The sequence below is a fragment of the Paramisgurnus dabryanus genome, chromosome 10 (assembly GCF_030506205.2).
Source record: "Paramisgurnus dabryanus chromosome 10, PD_genome_1.1, whole genome shotgun sequence".
NCBI lineage: Eukaryota > Metazoa > Chordata > Actinopteri > Cypriniformes > Cobitidae > Paramisgurnus > Paramisgurnus dabryanus.
The window spans coordinates 19,267,286-19,284,494 of NC_133346.1; the positions used below are offsets into that span (position 1 = coordinate 19,267,286).

A 17,209-nucleotide genomic window follows, 5' to 3' on the forward strand; every position below is an offset into this window, starting at 1 on the left:
TGTATGAGACATACTGTATAAGCTGCGGTAGAAATCGCATATTGTGACAGTAGGTGAAGTACCTACTCATTGACAGCTAAAACAGTAGGTGCTTTATAGCAGTGTTTCCCAACCAGGTGCTCGGGGACCACAGGGGGGCCTCGGTAGATTTCCAAGGGGCCTCAAGATATAGCGAATATACATAGCCATTCCAAGTTCTATTTAATTTTATGTGGGAAAACTTTAGTGAGTGGGAGGCTTTCAGATATTGTTGTGGGTAAATAGGGGGCCTTGAAGTGAAAAAGGTTGAGAACCACTGCTATATAGTATGATAAATATGAATAGTTTGAATGAATTCGGATGTACTACATCCGCCATGTTGATATATCACGTGACATATGTCATTATAACAACAAATTAAAGGGATAGTTCAGCCAAAAATGATATTAAACCCATGATTTACTCACCCTGAAGCCGTCCAAGATGGATATGTCCATAATTTTTCAGACAAACACATTTTCAGTTATTTAAGAAAATGTCTTATATCTTTCAGCTGCTAAACAGTAAAGTTACGGAGTCCACGTCCTTCAAGTCCCAAAAATGTGCATATATCCTTCTCCGAAGAAATCCAAATGATAAACAAAGGTCTTCTGAGGGTAATCCGCGCGGTGTTGTAGAAATATCCATATTTAAAATTTATAAATGAAAATAACTAGCTTCCGGTAACGCCGCCATCTTAAACTCCTCTGTATTCAGGAGAGAGTATTAGCGTAGTGTACGCACTTTTCTTAGTGACGTATGACAAATACATATAAATGTGGATATTTCTACAACAAAACGGTGCAGATTAACATCAGAAGACCTTTGTTTATCATCGTGGAGCCGTTTGGATTTCTTTTGTGAAGGATGTATGTAAATTTTTTGGACTTGAAGGACGTGGACCCCATAACGTCTGAAAAATGATGGACATATGCATCTCGGACGGCTTCGGGGTGAGTAAATCATGGGTTTAATATCATTTTTGGCAGACCTATCCCTTTAAGGGCTCTTTATAGTTGTGCGTAGGTCCTATGGCATAGCTGCGACGAATTAGGTTCCGCGTTGGTTTTCATTGATACTTTTGCGTCGTCGTCCGCATCGACTTGCAAACACACACGCAGACGCTGGTTGGCAGTATCCACGTGGGTAACCACAGTAGCAGCAGAAGAAGTCAGTGAAGAAGAAGCTAAGCAAGTTAACCCACAAACGAAAAGAAACAGCAACTTTTTGTGTATGATTTGAGAAGACCAGCAATGATGGAAGTAAATAAACAGCGACTTTTGTTGCAGTTTGAGTTAAATCACTCAACTTGGCTCATCTTTGTTTCCCAAACGGAAATACCTATGACGCAGTTTTTTACCTGATGGGAGGGGTTCTGGTGGACCAATCACAGTGCTTGCGGTCCGCGTAGAACTGACGCGCTTTTAAAATTTTGCGAGGTGCACGTAAGTCTACGCAGAGCTACGCACAGGTTACGGATAACCTACGGCGTAGCTACGGCTTAGAGCTTACCCATGACTATAAATCGGGCTTTAGTCATTAACTGGAATGACTTTAAACAAGCGTGGTTTAAACGCAAGGGACGGCTGTTTTATGTATGTATTTGCATTTGGGCATTTTGGAATAAAACAACGCCCATCTGTCGTCTTCTTCATTGGATAACTCTTCGGGATCTTGCCAGAAGTATTAGGTCATCTGGGTACTTTTCGCCTACTGTTATTTGAACCATGACATACTCGCCTCGCCTTTTGCTTTTCGCCTATAATATTGTATGGAAGTAGGCAGTTTCGGACGCAGTCCTAGTTTACCTACACTGTAAAAAAAATTATATCAAATCAACATATATTTTAATGTTACTTTAACTTAAAAAATTAAGTACAACTATTTCAACTTATTTTTTTATTAATTATGTCAACTTATCACAAGTCATCTCCTAATTTTTCTTGTTTTATGCTGCATTTCTTTACAGTGTATTACCAATTAAGCTATAATTTTCAGTATTTTACTGTGACTCCATGACTTGAGACCATAATAACCAAGAAAAACTTCGACCTTGGCAGATTATAGGAATTATTCATAATGAAAAATGACCTTCTGATAACCTGACAATGTGTCCCCACATGCATTCTCATAAAGCTTCGTCCCAGTTCTTCATTTTATTCTTTCTTCACCTCGCTGCTTTTTGGCAGTCCTCATAATTAAAATCTTTTCATCATTATTACTTACAGTAATTGGCCTAACATCTCATCTTTCATGTTATCGCCTCATAAGCTTATCTTATCCAGGAATGGAAGTGACTTCCGTCCAGTCACCTTTCAATCGGCAAGCTTGATATCTTGTCACTGTGAAATTGATAGGAAATTGAACGAAAGCCTGTTTTGAAAAGTGCATAAAGGAATTTAATAATAGGTTGTTCAATAACCTACCAAGGAAGCACTTAAATGGAAATGACACACGTCAGAGGTTTTGCATAATGTAGCAGTTTAGAACGGTGCCTATTTCTCAATCTGAAACTTACATCTGACTAGTTTCTGACGTAGGCAGGTTCCTGTGCACCGACCAATGAGTCACAACCTCAAAGAGAGAACTCACTGATACCTCTTTGTTTTGAAACAGCGGGTTAGCCATCACTTTATTCTGACTAAATTCAGCTGTCAGTACCGGAGGGCCAAAACCTGTCACTGTGATATTCTGACCCTCGGTTCACATCCTGCACCGTCACTTCTTGCTGAATAGGCGTGTTTTTGTAGTTGAGGTTTTGAGAATCTTCAAAACATTTCCCCAGTGACAATCAATGTCTCAAATCTCAAAGAAAGTTCTCAGAAAAAAAGACTGTTAGATCTCACTTCCAACTTATTGTTTCGCTATTCGTAATTTCGGTTTCGGATGCTGTGCAAAGCCTTGCTGTATGTAAGTTTGATTTGTCATTCTGTTTTGGTCATCGGTGGCTTTAAAAAAACAATGGATTTTTAAAAAAGATTATTGGAAGCTGACTCATATCTAAATTAAAGATAAAAAGTCACTTTTAGATAAACTCAGTGATACATTTCCAGGAAGAATGCAACTAACTATTCATAGATGTAACAGATTGAAGTTTAGTTTTTAATCAGGTGAACTTAAGCAGCAAACAGTGTGCAGTGCAATGCCAAAAATCTTTTTTTCGAGTGAAAATGTGCTTCACCTCCTCTTTTTGTAAGAAACTTTATATTGAACCACAACATAAATCTTAGTAAAATAGAGTTGGAGAAACACTACTTGTGCCCTTGCTGATGTTAATGACTGTGATTTAAATCAAACTATCTACTTAAAGGGATAGTTCACTTTAAAATAAAAATTCTGTCATAATTTCCTCATCCTCATGTTGTTCTAAACCTGTATGAATTTCTTTTTTCTGATGAACACAAAAGAAGATATTTTGAGAAATGATGGTAAACACACAGCAGTAAGTGACCATTGTTTTCCATAGTAGGAAAAACATATTTTGGAAGTATTGTGATAAATGACTAAGAAAATATTTTGATAAATGACGGTTGACGGTACCCATTAAATTCCATCATATTTTTTTATTCCTACTATGGAAGTCTATGGTCATTTACTGCTGTGTGTTTTCCATAATTTCTCAAAATATCTTCTTTTGTGTTCATCAGAAAAAAGAAATTCATACAGGTTTAGAACAACATGAGAATTTTCATTTTAAAGTGAACTATCCCTTTAAATAAATTGTGCGTAACCTGTGTCTACTTCACAAGGTGAAGCTGTTAAGATAGGTCCACCTGTTTGTTTTTAAGAAAATTGTAGCGACACAAATGTTGAGTATTCTTTAAAAAATTAAAAAAGGTCACCCAAACCAAAATATGCTATTTAAAATCATGATGAATTTCATTGTGTTTGTGGCGAATCACATTTGACGAAAAGATGAAGACTAGCTTATCTGACGCAATAAACTACTTTGTTTGCTTATAATTGAAAGCTAATAATAGAGAGCTGCATGGATGATGTATTCCTGGTTCCCTCACTAAAAAAGTCCATACATTTTTTCATTAGACTTCAGCATTATTGCAAAAAAGCTAGCTGTTTAACAAAAATGTATGACGTTTTGTTCAACAAGAAATTCTTTAGAGATGAGCAATTTTGAAGTCTAAATGCATTTACTATATAAAGCTATATAAACTAGCGCAGTGTTTCCCACAGATCTGAAATTTACTTGTGGTGGTAGCTGGTGAAAAGGGCAATCATTATTATCCACCGACAAAAAATGGTCTACTATACATGTAACAAAGAACTAATAATGTGCGACACAACACAATACTTTGATTTATAAAACATTCATATTATTTCACATTATAGTTCATTAATCTAACCACCCCAAACTTTTTTTGCCATAAACAAAGCTGACACTGTTTGTCAAAGCACCACGAAAACACTTTATGTTTTTGCACTGATATATGAAGCAATTTGATGACCCCTTTTATCAAACTCAATTATAAACAATACTATGTATACTATAGCCTATATAGACAGTGCAGGTCTATAGATTATAAATGTGACTGATGTTATAATGGTAATAACTTCTATAAGATAGGCACTTTAACTGCTTTCTATTTCTCTTTTGCCGATTAAAAAAAGCTTAATCCACTAATTATTTCAGATTTAAAAGTCTACTTGCTGTGCTGTCCCGATGACAGACTTTACATTACAGCTTTGCGTTTTTTATATCCTGAGTCAGCTAGAGCTTTGCTCATTCAGTATTAGCACTGCTTTTTGCTACAATCTCTGTGCAAACTGTTTAGATTTTAGTAAAGATATTGTCTATTAATAGTAAGACTATTAAAAAATGGGATAAAGAAAATGAAGCGGCGCGTGGTCGTGACAAGAGCCAGTTGCTATCGCCATAGAAACCGGAGGCACGCTAAAACAGCACTCGAGCTTTAGCGCGGTAGCGCTCACGGCCGTTCTCCGATCGACTCGGGTTTTACACACAATATTAATCAGACTTGGGACCCGAAGTAATGAACTAGGACCGACCCGGACCCATCTGACCATTTAAAATATAAACCCGGAACCGTACGGGTCCCGCGTCCTCAGTGAAGAAAGACCTCTAATGGTAAAACTCTGCTCAAGTTCAGAAACATGAAAGGATACAATGTGACACTGAGGTTGCTTCGCGTCGCGCCCAATTCATTGAGAAACAGAGAGCACGTGAACGGACACTCAACCGGAGAGACACAACGTGCTTGCACGCAAAATGAAGCCAACTTAGATGCTATAAACCAGTGGCGGCGTTTCACGAAAACCTAGGGTATGGCAAAAATTATTCGTACAAGAAGGCCATTCAAATAACGAATCTATGAAACCACATTATATGTGTACATACTCCACCAACCTGTATAAATACTATGATTGCACGGATGTACACTTACTGATAACAATACGGAAGCAATACAAATGAAAAACAAAAATAGAAATCATGGTTGTTTAAAATGCTTTTCAAATGTTGTCATTCTTAATTATAAGTGCAACTCCAGCAACAGATAAACTGAAACAAGATAATATCAAAACATACTGTAACATCCCTTCACAAATCTTGTCATGACAGCCGCCAATAAACACTTATAAAAACACAATAAAGACTTTTAATGATGTGATAGAGCACACGTAGTTAACCCAGCCAGCTAACCATAAGACTAAAACACTAAATAAAACTCTTAGTAAAACAGGGCTAAATGCAAAAATAAGTCTTACCTTTTGTAGTCGTGCAGTTTTATTCCACAAGTCGCCATATTCAAAAACGCGCGCAAATAATTAATACAATTCACTTCGACTGCGCTTCCCAGTGTAAGAGAACATGTTTATTAATCCACAGAGAACAAATCATTTTACTTCTGGAATAATGTATGCAATATGCATTGCGCGAGTGTGGGGAGAACCGTGAGTCTGTTTGAATGTTAAAACAAAAAAAGGAGTTTACTTGCGAAAATAAAGATGATAACAACAGCGGTCATCATGAAACCTCCTGCACAATTCAAGCTGCGCTGCAAGAACGACAGGTTGATGACATCAAAGTACCGTGAGGGTGAGAAATCATCGGAAGAGTTTGCTTTCAGACCGCTCTCGCGGCACGTTGATGTCATCCACATGTCCGGTTCCTGTATTATAGCATGAAGTCGAGCACACGCGTAAATTATCCATATTTGTGATGTACCAATGTTCAGATATGTTCTACTGAAAATATTTAACATTATTTTTAATGAGCTTCATTATAGCCTGTTGATTTCTGGTGTTTTGTCTGAATGCTAGGGTATGGCAACTGCCATACCCTGCCATACGCAAACGCCGCCCCTGCTATAAACACATATGCACATAAGCATATGCGACCATTTTGGTCGCAGTGTGTTCCCTGGCTGCTCCGTATGTGCTGCTGCAGTTGATCCAGTTTGCCGCGCTGGATGATGAGTTTATGACGCGTGCATCATCTTCACGGTCACCCGACCCCCACCTCTCTCTCGCGCTCTCTCTCTCGCGCTCTCTCTTTCGCGCTCTCTCTTTCGCGCGCTCTCTCTCTCTCTCTCCAAAACACGGGTCATCCAGTCGAGTTCAGAAAATAAGGAAATTCGTAAAGTGATTTTTTTTTACCTGGGCGGGTCGCAATTTACCTGGGCGCAGCGCCCAAGTAGAGCCTATGTATGGGAAACACTAGCGAACTCCTGTATACCATGGTCTCTAGAAATCGACATGAGCAACAGTGACCGTTGGCGATTGTATGGGCCATGACAAAGTTGAGAAATGTTTAACTTTATGCAAAATATGAGAGACTTTCGGGAGCGGCTACCAATGAGAATGAAGCAGTGGAGTTCATGTCATCCGTGTCTTGTCAGTTACTGAAGTGGACGGTATTCATTTGTTTATGACAGGTAGATTTGCCTCTTTTGAAGGAGACGAGCGACACACAGCGACAAACTAGTCGCTTTTAATGTGAATTTAGCTATAGTCTGTAGTCCCATGTAGCTACTTGTAAAAGACACTTTATAAACGTGAAAATATATTTGGCTTATGTTAACCCAAGATCTTTATCCAACAGCCCATTCAAAAAACCTTTTGACTTTGGGACAATGGAACCAGAAGTACTAAAATAGTACTCCTTTCCAGGTTTTGCCTACAAAAGTATCCATACAGCACTCTATTCCTTTGTTATGGGGACCATATAATTTTTTATTAAAATTAGAATACACTGCAAGATTTTTGCCCTCCTATTGCCTTATCACACTGTGCGACATGTATCGTTTAAACTCGGTACGAGAGGCATGTAGACTGTACGATGATGACACGGAAGCTTCGGCGGCAGCATCACACGTTGCGCAACGTCACCAGCATGCGCTCGTGGTAAACAAATACCGGCGCGCAGGTCGTAGCAGCAAACACACTGTGCGGTGATCATGCCGAATTTCTGACAATGTCAGAAAACTATCGTAGGCTATCTTTGTACACAAGACCGGGAAAACGGCCGTCTTTGAACCTCTCTCATTGTACGACATAGGACCATCAATGGAGAGCCACGATCACAGAAATCGCGACGATTGTTTCACGATGGAAGTCTTTCGTCTGGGACAGCCAATAATCGTGCAGTGTACCCTCATGGGTACATCCTTACATTTAATAAAGTCACCATAACAGTGTAACCACATGCATGTGGTTACTTTCAAAGTTACATTTGTGTGTTGGAAGCAATTTGATCAACTCTTTTCCTTTTTTTTGTTGCATATTTATGAATTAATTATAGAGAACCCATTTCTTTTTCCATTGTTCAATGCATTACTGGCACTACAAAAGTGATCTGTTCCATCAGAATCATTAGCTGTAACTGTGGCAATCCTTTTAAAGATGACAAGTCTTTTTGGGCGTGTGTCTCTTCTGGGACTTCTGGGTTAAGTGTTTGCTTTGTGCTTAAAGTTCATATTGTGAAATAATGAGCTCTTCTTGACATCAACACTATTGTTTTCTCTGCTTCTTTGCCCATAGTTTCTGCTAGTTTTCATCATAACAGGCCAACAACCTTATTCGCCTTACAGTTCTTGAGTTTCTTGCATAAATCGGTGGTTTTGGTTGCTATGGCTGCATTACAAAAAGATGTTGCTAAACATGGGCCTGATTGCATGTGATTTAAATAGCAACTTGCTTGTGATATGACCATATTCTGTGATTTTGAAATGATGTTAAGGTTTAACTGCTACTGTACGCTAGCTGATCGGTAAATACACTTTACCTGTTACACATATTATATAAAACTAACTAGCGTTTATGCAAAACTGCCTGATGAAAAATTGTATTGCTCTCTTTCACAGTTCAGAAGACTTGATAGAGTTTATCATTTGTTTTATTTATATATCAACTTTGTATCAGAAATAGAAAGAAACCAGACAACTATTGATATAGTAAAGCCCGATTTATAGTCGTGCGTAGGTTCTACGCCATAGCCCCTCCCGTCAGGTAAAAGAAACTGCGTCATAGGTATTTCCGTGTGTGATGGTGAAAACAAAGATGAGCCAAGTTGAGGAGTGATTTAACTCAAACTGCATCAAAAGTCTTTGTTTATTTACTTCCATCATTGCTGGTCTTCTCAAATCATAACGACAGATAGCACAACATAATACACGATAACACAAGCAGCTAAATTTGCTGCGGCTATGAATCAACATTATAATAAGCGTGCGTATTGCTAATGTAACGTAAAGAAGAGGGTGCTAAGTTAAGCCCAAGAAGGCTGCCTCCCCGGGTTGAAAAACCCCCTAGGAGAATTCATCGACTGGTCGCTAGAGACTGGCTCCAAAAGGTAGTCCACCCCATAGACCCCCATGTTAAAAGGGCCAACTTTACAACAAAAATAAATGCTAACAGCCTGTTACTAAAAAGTATTTTTGGTCTATATAGCTATAGTTGCCCTTTATGTCAACTGGGAGGAGGAGGTAACTTTTTTGGTAACCAATCCGTTAAAATTATATTAAGCCTAAAAGTTCTGCATAATTAAGAACGTGGCTACTTGAGTGACAAGTGAATTATTGCTGCAGTCACTACTGTTGAGCTAGGCGGACGTGATTTCAGCAAACAGGCACCACAGCTCCACCCACGTTTCGCCTTATTGCACATTTTCGATTATCCAATATGGTGACGGCAGGCTCCGCCCACTTTGGGTTTAAAAAATGCTTTCAGAAACCTAGGGGTGACGTCACGGACACTAAACTCTAAAAAATACTATCCATTCAGCCGATCTCCGGGTCTGGCAGTACCACTTTTAGCATAGCTTAGCATAATTCATTGAATCTGATTAGACCATTAGCATCATACTCAAAAATTAACAAAGAGTTTAGATTTTTTTTAACTTGACTCTTTAAAGTTGCGATTTTCTAGGCCGATATGGCTAGGAACTATACTCTCATTCCAGCGTAATAATCCAAGAATTTGCTGCCGTACCATGGCTGCAGCAGGCGCAATGATTTTACGCAGTGCACATAAATAGTCCCCAGCTATTGATTATTTCTGTTCTGAATGCACTTCGCCAGAGTTAGTACAGGTTTCGTAAAGTTATTTTGATTATGGGTCTAGCCGACGTTTCAGGGGTGACTCGCTCCTCCCGCAGTTCGTAACTCCTCATTCCGATTGTTTTCGTACAATATCTGTAAGAATCGGTAAAGCTAATCTGTTTTTATTTTATAAATCTGATAAAACTAAAGACTCTTCAGAGATATGAAGAATGTTATACTACTCTATATATACTCCAGCCCGTGTTATGGACGCTTCAAAATAATTGTATTCACAAGATGACCACATGTGAATGGAATCTCAATATCATACCACTAAAAGATTTTTTTATATAAATTAGTTGAAATTAGTACTAATTGTGAAGTTGACTTTCTGTATGTATTTAGTAGAAATGCCTACACAGTCTCATGGCATTTGTGACTATTTTAAGGGCCAGCTAATTCATATAAACTCATACGATCTGATTTGTACATTGTTGTACGATTTGTTTTCGTCCCACTGGTGTTGGGTTTACGGGTGGGGCTTTCTTTTATTCTTATAATCATCTTTGTACATTGTACAAATTCATTCGAATTTGCCACCTTGTAAAATAGTTACGAATTCCTATAAAATCAGGCTGGAAATGCAGCAAAGCCTGCTTTAGTGCCAAAGGTATTCATTTTCTACAGATGTTTTGTTTTGTTGAGTAAATACAATCAAGCATGCTCTTCGACTGTCGACATGTTTTAATCTTGCTACCTAGATACCAGTTAAATAGCTCATTTAATGGCACAGATATTTGAAGAAAACTCCATTGCCCCTTTTATTTCTGCCACTGCAAGAAGGCACAGCAAGTAAAACAGATCATACTTTTGTGATGCCACAACAAAGTTTTCATCTAACCTACAGTACACTGTAAATAATTTTCGTTGTTTTCACAGTTTTTTACTGTTTTTCTCGACAGTTTCTTACTGTATAAGTTGTTTACAGTTTGTTACTATAGATTTGTTGTTTCCACAGTATTTTAATGTATTTTCAACAGTTTTTTACTGCATAAGCTTTGTACAGTAGGCTACTGTAGTTTTCCAATGCATTATGGGAAATATTACTCTGAATACAGTATTACCAACCAACTGCAAAACACAATGACAAACGTCTATTTATATCTTAAATGCTTAATTTTTTTGTGAGATATTTGGTTTAATGTCTGTTTTCACATCAGATGCTCGGTGTGTTCCTTTAACATAAATCAGGTGCCTTTTCTGAGGCTTTAATGAAATCACCAGCCAATTCAATAGACATACCATCAGTTCTTAATATTGTTGCCTCTGGGTCACAAAATGTATTTTTAAGATTAGTTTAGGCGATAATATATATATGTATAATCTTCAAATAGCAGTCGATTAGTTAAAAAAGCGCTAATTTTAGAATTTGATTAAACAAATGCGGAGGGTTCAGGCGCGAGTCGGTCACGTGATGTGCTCCTCAGTTCTGTCAGTAGGGGGAGTGGGAGAACGCGTGTGTGTCGTCGTATCTGTTCTGCTCATCTAGCGCGTATTTCTTTATTAATATCTGCTGGGTGAATATTAATACGTATATGCTAATATTAATTTTGTGACCACAAAATGACAGCGAGCTATTATACGAGATATTGTGTCGTCGTGTTTGTCTTCACTCACTTCATCATTATCTGGTAAGTGCTATATGCAATATCTGGTATGAGACTTTATTGGCACTAAAGGGTTCTTTCGGCTAAATTTTACTTAATTTCTGTCATAACAGCAAACAACTTCTGCAACTACACAATGATTGTCTGCCAGTGTGCAAAATAAAGCACGTTCACTCTGTAAAACCCCGCGCAGGGCATTTTCAAATTAACGGTCAGGGCGAGTCTGAGCTTATCGTGTTGTGTTGACAGAGACTTTGCTGAGGTAAGTAAGAGAAAGAAATTAATGTGTTAAATAAATAACGTTATAAACTTGAATTATGTTGTGCCAGAATACGTTGTTTAATGGATATCTGTGGAATAGGTTTAAAATAATACATTAATGACTGAACGTGAACTTGACTGAACATTATGGCAGCTAGAAGTATTGAAAAGACGTATAATAGATTTAACAATGTTTTATCTTCTTTATTAGTGTATGTAAATCTGGGCTACAGTCCACGACAAATTTTCTACGGTAGTTTTACGCCTGCATGCTGGTCCTTTCGTCTATCGCGGGGATATCATCACTTCAGCGGACATCGCACTGAAGAGATCCTGTGCTTGCGTGGCGGTGTGTTTGTGTGCTCACTTGGATTGAGACCAGCAGTGCTTTTTTAAACAGTGGGTGAGTACTAACTTATTATTGTGTAGTTTCATAAAAGCCTTACTCTTTTCAGTCACATAACTTTTGTTCATCTGCTAATAATAGGACTATCCATACACAAAGATGTATTGTGGATTTAAGTAATATCTGCGAATATTTATGTGAAAATGTATTAGTGTTCTGCTGACATGAGATCTGAAATTGTGTTCTAGGACATGATATGGATTAATCCAATGATCAACGTTTTCCTTTGTATCCCTGTTTTGTATACGCTGCCATTACATGATGGTCATATGTCCCGGATGATCGGGAGAAGTCACGTGGTTCAATTATTATTATTTTTTTACGTGGTTCAATTATCTGTTAATAAATTTTTTTTTACCATGCATTTAGCATCAGGCAAAGCCTGCAATCAATCTATTAAGACAGAAACAATATCTTACTTATTATTATGTTGTTATGACAATATCATGTGATCATCTGAGTTAGAACAAAATCTATTCATTTTCAGGTATAACTGTGCAAGTGCCCTGAATCATTCTGTTGAAATGTTATGTGTTTAAGATTCTTTATGACATCAAGATGTGGTTTGGGAAGGACCTTCATCTAAATCTGAAGACAGGACATACTGGCTCAAAAAGGTATAATTTTTTTATACCCAATTTGAAATGTTGAACAATTACTTTACTTTACTTTACTGTACTGGACTGGTCAAGCGTTTGGTCAGGAACTGCCTATACACTTGAAAAATGCACAGAACTGGAACAGCACATCAGTTGGGAGCACATTAACAAGGATGAAATTTATCTAATAATTATTTTAATATTTATAGGTAAGCAACTACTTGCTGAGTGTATTTAATGAGTGTGTATTAATCTCTTACAGCTCCCATACTTAGTACAGTATATTTTAATCAGTGTGGCAATAACTTGTGTTTTATTTTTATGTTTACACAGGTGTTTCTGATATGGAGAAAAACCCTGCACTGCTCATTTTATTTCTTCATCTTGAGAATACAGCAAGTTTACCTTTTGTCTGGAAAATGTAAGTTTTGAGTTTGGCTAACAATAGAGGTTAGATTTTGATGCAATTTATTACTCATCTCTTTAACTTGTATTTTTAGTTACTCAGTACATGTTATTTTCACAGGATTCAGCAAAGCTAACACCAACAACAATTTTTCATGGCACTTTAAACCACCTTGATGTGAGGAGCCAGCATCAGAATGGATGGTGTCAATATCCTGAAAGTGGAGGTAACAGAGGTACTGTATCTCTTTTTTGTCTCCTTCAGTGTAGCATGTCCAAACCCATCATTGCACACTAAACGTTAAACATTTTTGGTGACTACAAAAGAAAGTCTATAACACTTCTAAAATTGTACAAACAACGTATTTCTATAAATTGTTTTGCCATAACAAACCTTACTTAGTGGTAATTGGTTCGTATATAGTTTTGTGTAAATTTGTTCATTTAACGTCTTAAGTTTGGAATGGTCTATACGGAATTAGTTTTGTGTTTATTGATAATAATTATTATAGTTAACACATTTATTTATTTCATACACCAGTTATTATTTATGGGTAGGGGTGTGACGGTCATTATACGTATAACCGTGAGACCGACGGTTATAGTTGAACACCGTCATTAGAACTCTATAACCGGCAAAACCGTGTTATTAAAATATTTTTAAAAACATTTTTTATCAAAGAATTTTAAAATACTAATTAAAAACAATTGTTAACAGTCTGTGTTACACGCCCCCTCATGTTCTCACGCAGTGAAAATACAGAGCGGAGCAACACTGACAACGCGCTGACATACAGGACAAACCAGGTTACTTTTCGGTTACTTTTGAGATTTAACATATTAAACAAAGTCTCACCTTTCAAATCATCTCTTCCGTCAGTACACTCCGCTTTTCAAGTTCAAATCCTCCCATGCTAACCTACTAACTCTCCTGAACGCACATTCACTGCTTGCTGTTAATTTTAAAGAAACGTAGAGCAAGTAGCTAATCAGTGTCTAGTTTATTCAAACGCCGGGTGAGCACTGTGCAGCGCGTCTGTTGAGAGCGTTTGCTGCGCGTGGCCATTGTGCTTTTACACCGGTTGCGTTTGCAGCGCATAGTGTGCAGTTTAATAACAATCTGAAGTTCACATTACTTTCTTTTACCTGCATTTATGAGCAAAACCTCTTCAATACGCTTTAAATCCACATTGTTTTTGTGCTGTTCTGTACTGACAGATATATATAGACACAATTACAGACATAAAAAGCCCATGGCACAAATTTGTTCCTCTAAAGATTATTAAGATAGATGATAGATAGAGGATTAATTTATGCTGGGCAGAGAGTGACAGCGCAGTCTTCTTGCAATAGTGTGTTTTTTAAATATTTCATTGCTTTCTGTTAAATTGTTCAACATTATTACTGTTTGAAACACACTTGGCATAACATTCATGATTTTATGGTAAAATGACACTTTCCCGTCAATCCACGAGCATTTAAACGAGCAAAACACACCCCACCGACAGTTATGTTACGAACCGTCACATTTGACTCATGTCATAACCGACATCACCAATTCTGAAACCGGCACACCCCTATTTATGGGTAATATTTGTGTCATGTTTTAGTCACTGAAATGTGTAAAATCGTGCAAAAATATTTAATAGTCTACCTGTGGTCTATTAAATATTATTTATTCAAAATGTAATTCTACTTCGCAGTGGTGGCTGGTGACTTCTCTCCTAAGTGGTGCAAATTCAAAATATGTGTTCAGAGTGTAATGTGTGTTGCTCATCATGTCAAAGTATGCGTTCGTTGTGTCATGTTAACCATGTGCATCTTGCCTTATGTGAAAATACGTGCCTGCTGTAAAAGCGTCAGAAGGGTTTATGATTTTATGACACTCACTTTCACAAAATACTCGCAAGACACTAACTTAACACTAAACTCTGATTACACATGAGATTTAGCGAGATCGTTTATAATAAACCCCTTTGAAGCATCTGCAGCAGACACGCATTTTGACATGATGCGTGATACACATAAGTTTACATGACGCGCTAAATACATGTTGTGACAAGCTTTGCATCGTGCACCCTTGAAAAAGAAGTCACCAACCAGCACTGCGACTGGGTTATTTAAGCTTTCAGTAATGTTATTGTAACATTCTCCGTAATATTTTCTCTGTTCTCTCAAGGTGGATCTCGAGACTTGGCCATGTTCTAGATTATAACTGGTGAGCTCAAAGTACATTATTGCTAAAAACAAGCATTTTAGATGATTAGTTAATTTTTTGACTTATTATTAATTTGTTTTATCATTTGTTACAGGATTATCACAAGTGCTGTCGCCCCTGCTGTATATGACGCCCCCACCACCTACACCAGGTGTAGGAAATGTCGGTCCTGGAGTGCCGTTGTCCTGCAGAGTTTTGCTCCAGCTCTAAACAAACACACCTGAACAACTAGATCTGAAGAGTCACCAGAAAACTACAGGTAGGCGAGGTTTTATCAGGGTTGGAAATGAAATCTGCAGGATTTCGGCACTCCAGGACCGACGTTGCCTACTACTGACCTACACCTTCATCCTGCCACCACCACCCATACTACCTACAAAAAACTGTATTGTAATTATGCTTTTCACTGTATTGTATGATGTGGTTTTCTCATTTAGGGTAACTACACTATGGCAACAATTGGATACATTGATTGCTGACTGATTTTGTTATTTTTTTCTTTACTTTTTGTTTAAAATCTAATCATTTTTTTGTTATTTTGGTTAATATTGTTACAAATATACAGTTAAAACTGCACAATAAATTGTCTGCTTTTAAAGATATAGTTGTTGTCTTTATATTTAACATCAACCAATAAAATAACAGTATTTAATTTAATCTTAAAAAATACAGTAGTATATATTTTACACTGTAAAATAAATAACAGTAAAATTGAAAAAATACAGTAGTATATATTTTACACTGTAAAATAAATAACAGTAAAATTGGAAAATACAGTAGTATATATTTTATACTGTAAAATAAATAACAGTAACATTTCCAGTATAACAGTAAAATGCTGTATGTTGGATCTTACAAAAAACAGTATAATACTGTACTTCATTTTGCAGTATCCTTTAAACTACTGTCATTCTTTCTACAGTAATTTTACTGTTGTTTGAAATACAGGAACTACTGGATAATTGTTGCCAGTAAGTTACTGTTAATTTGACAATAAACTTTTTACAGTGTATGTCTGCATAATTTTATTGTTAGCCTGAGTGTATAGAGCCACAGTACATTAAAGTCTCCATTTCTACTCCATTTAATCTCCATTACCTGTTAATAAAATCTTCTTTTAAGACTACAGTATCCGGTCTCCTGTGATGCTCTGGACGCCCTGTGCTGGAATTCACCAAAAAAATAAATGTCATGTGTGTCCCATCAAACTCTCTGACGCCACAATGTGACTCTGAGGACTGTAGCTTGAGCCAAATTGAAACCCCATGTCTCCAATCCAGAGATGAGGAAATAAATCAACACATAATTCAAAGTACTGCAAAAAATTCACCCCATTGGCATATGAAACCGATTGTTACAGTGGTTTGGGACAATTGCAAATTCCCATGTGTTATCCATCTCCTGAAACAACTATTGTTCTTGATGCCATGACCATGAGGACAGTTTATAGGAAGTGGTATCAGATTTGAACATTATTCAGTGAATTGCATGATTGTTCACTGTTGTCAGTGTGATCAGAGTCCACATCTGTTGTGTTGCCCATTGACACAGTAACCCAAGACTCCTCACATAAGGTCAATGCAGCTCTTCCAGTTCTGACACACTTGATAAGTGAATATTGGATTAACAGCTTTATTAAAAATTATCACCCCAGTTAGTCCATCGATGGTGTTGATGTGGTGGCCACGAATGCTAGTGTCACATCACATATTAGAGAAATTTAACCTACACATGTCTCAGCGTATTAGGCTGGCGTACTGTAACGTCATCCCGCACGTATAACGCTGACCACCACAGCGAATGAAATATCAGCACTTGTTTTGGCCTCAGGAATGTTTATCCAGTTCGCTCGCTCTTATAAATCCCAGGATTCACAGTTTACATTACTGTGGCTTCCATGATGCTTCATTAATCGAAGAGGAGATTAGATGTGTTGAGATTTATGAGCCCGCATCTTTGATCTGGGATATACGGTGTCTGGATAATGGCTCTGAAATGATACTGCACTGTAATTGATTAGTGTCTGTAACTGGGGCATGACTCAATGGGGGAGGATTGGGGGAAATACAGCCGGGATATATAGAAAGGAACCCTCCCTTTATAATGTGCCAGAACGCTTA

The 17,209-nt window shown here is 37.4% G+C and overlaps 1 protein-coding gene and 1 long non-coding RNA gene across 4 annotated transcripts in view; both read left to right on the forward strand.

The window, feature by feature from the left end:
* gnaz (guanine nucleotide binding protein (G protein), alpha z polypeptide) overlaps positions 1-17,209 on the forward strand; it is a 59,290-nt gene that overhangs the window by 15,751 nt on the left and 26,330 nt on the right. The gene's annotated exons all lie outside the window — the stretch shown is intronic.
* LOC135779654 (uncharacterized) lies at positions 10,444-15,593 on the forward strand. 3 transcript variants are annotated; one of them, XR_012337682.1, is made up of 7 exons: positions 10,444-11,224; positions 11,673-11,864; positions 12,408-12,484; positions 12,800-12,887; positions 12,993-13,107; positions 15,051-15,089; positions 15,184-15,593. It is a non-coding gene; the product is annotated as an uncharacterized lncRNA (long non-coding RNA). The 3 variants fall into 3 exon arrangements; XR_010544842.2 differs by lacking the exon at positions 10,444-11,224 and adding an exon at positions 11,314-11,462 and having other exon boundaries at positions 11,673-11,860; XR_010544841.2 differs by lacking the exon at positions 10,444-11,224 and adding an exon at positions 11,315-11,462.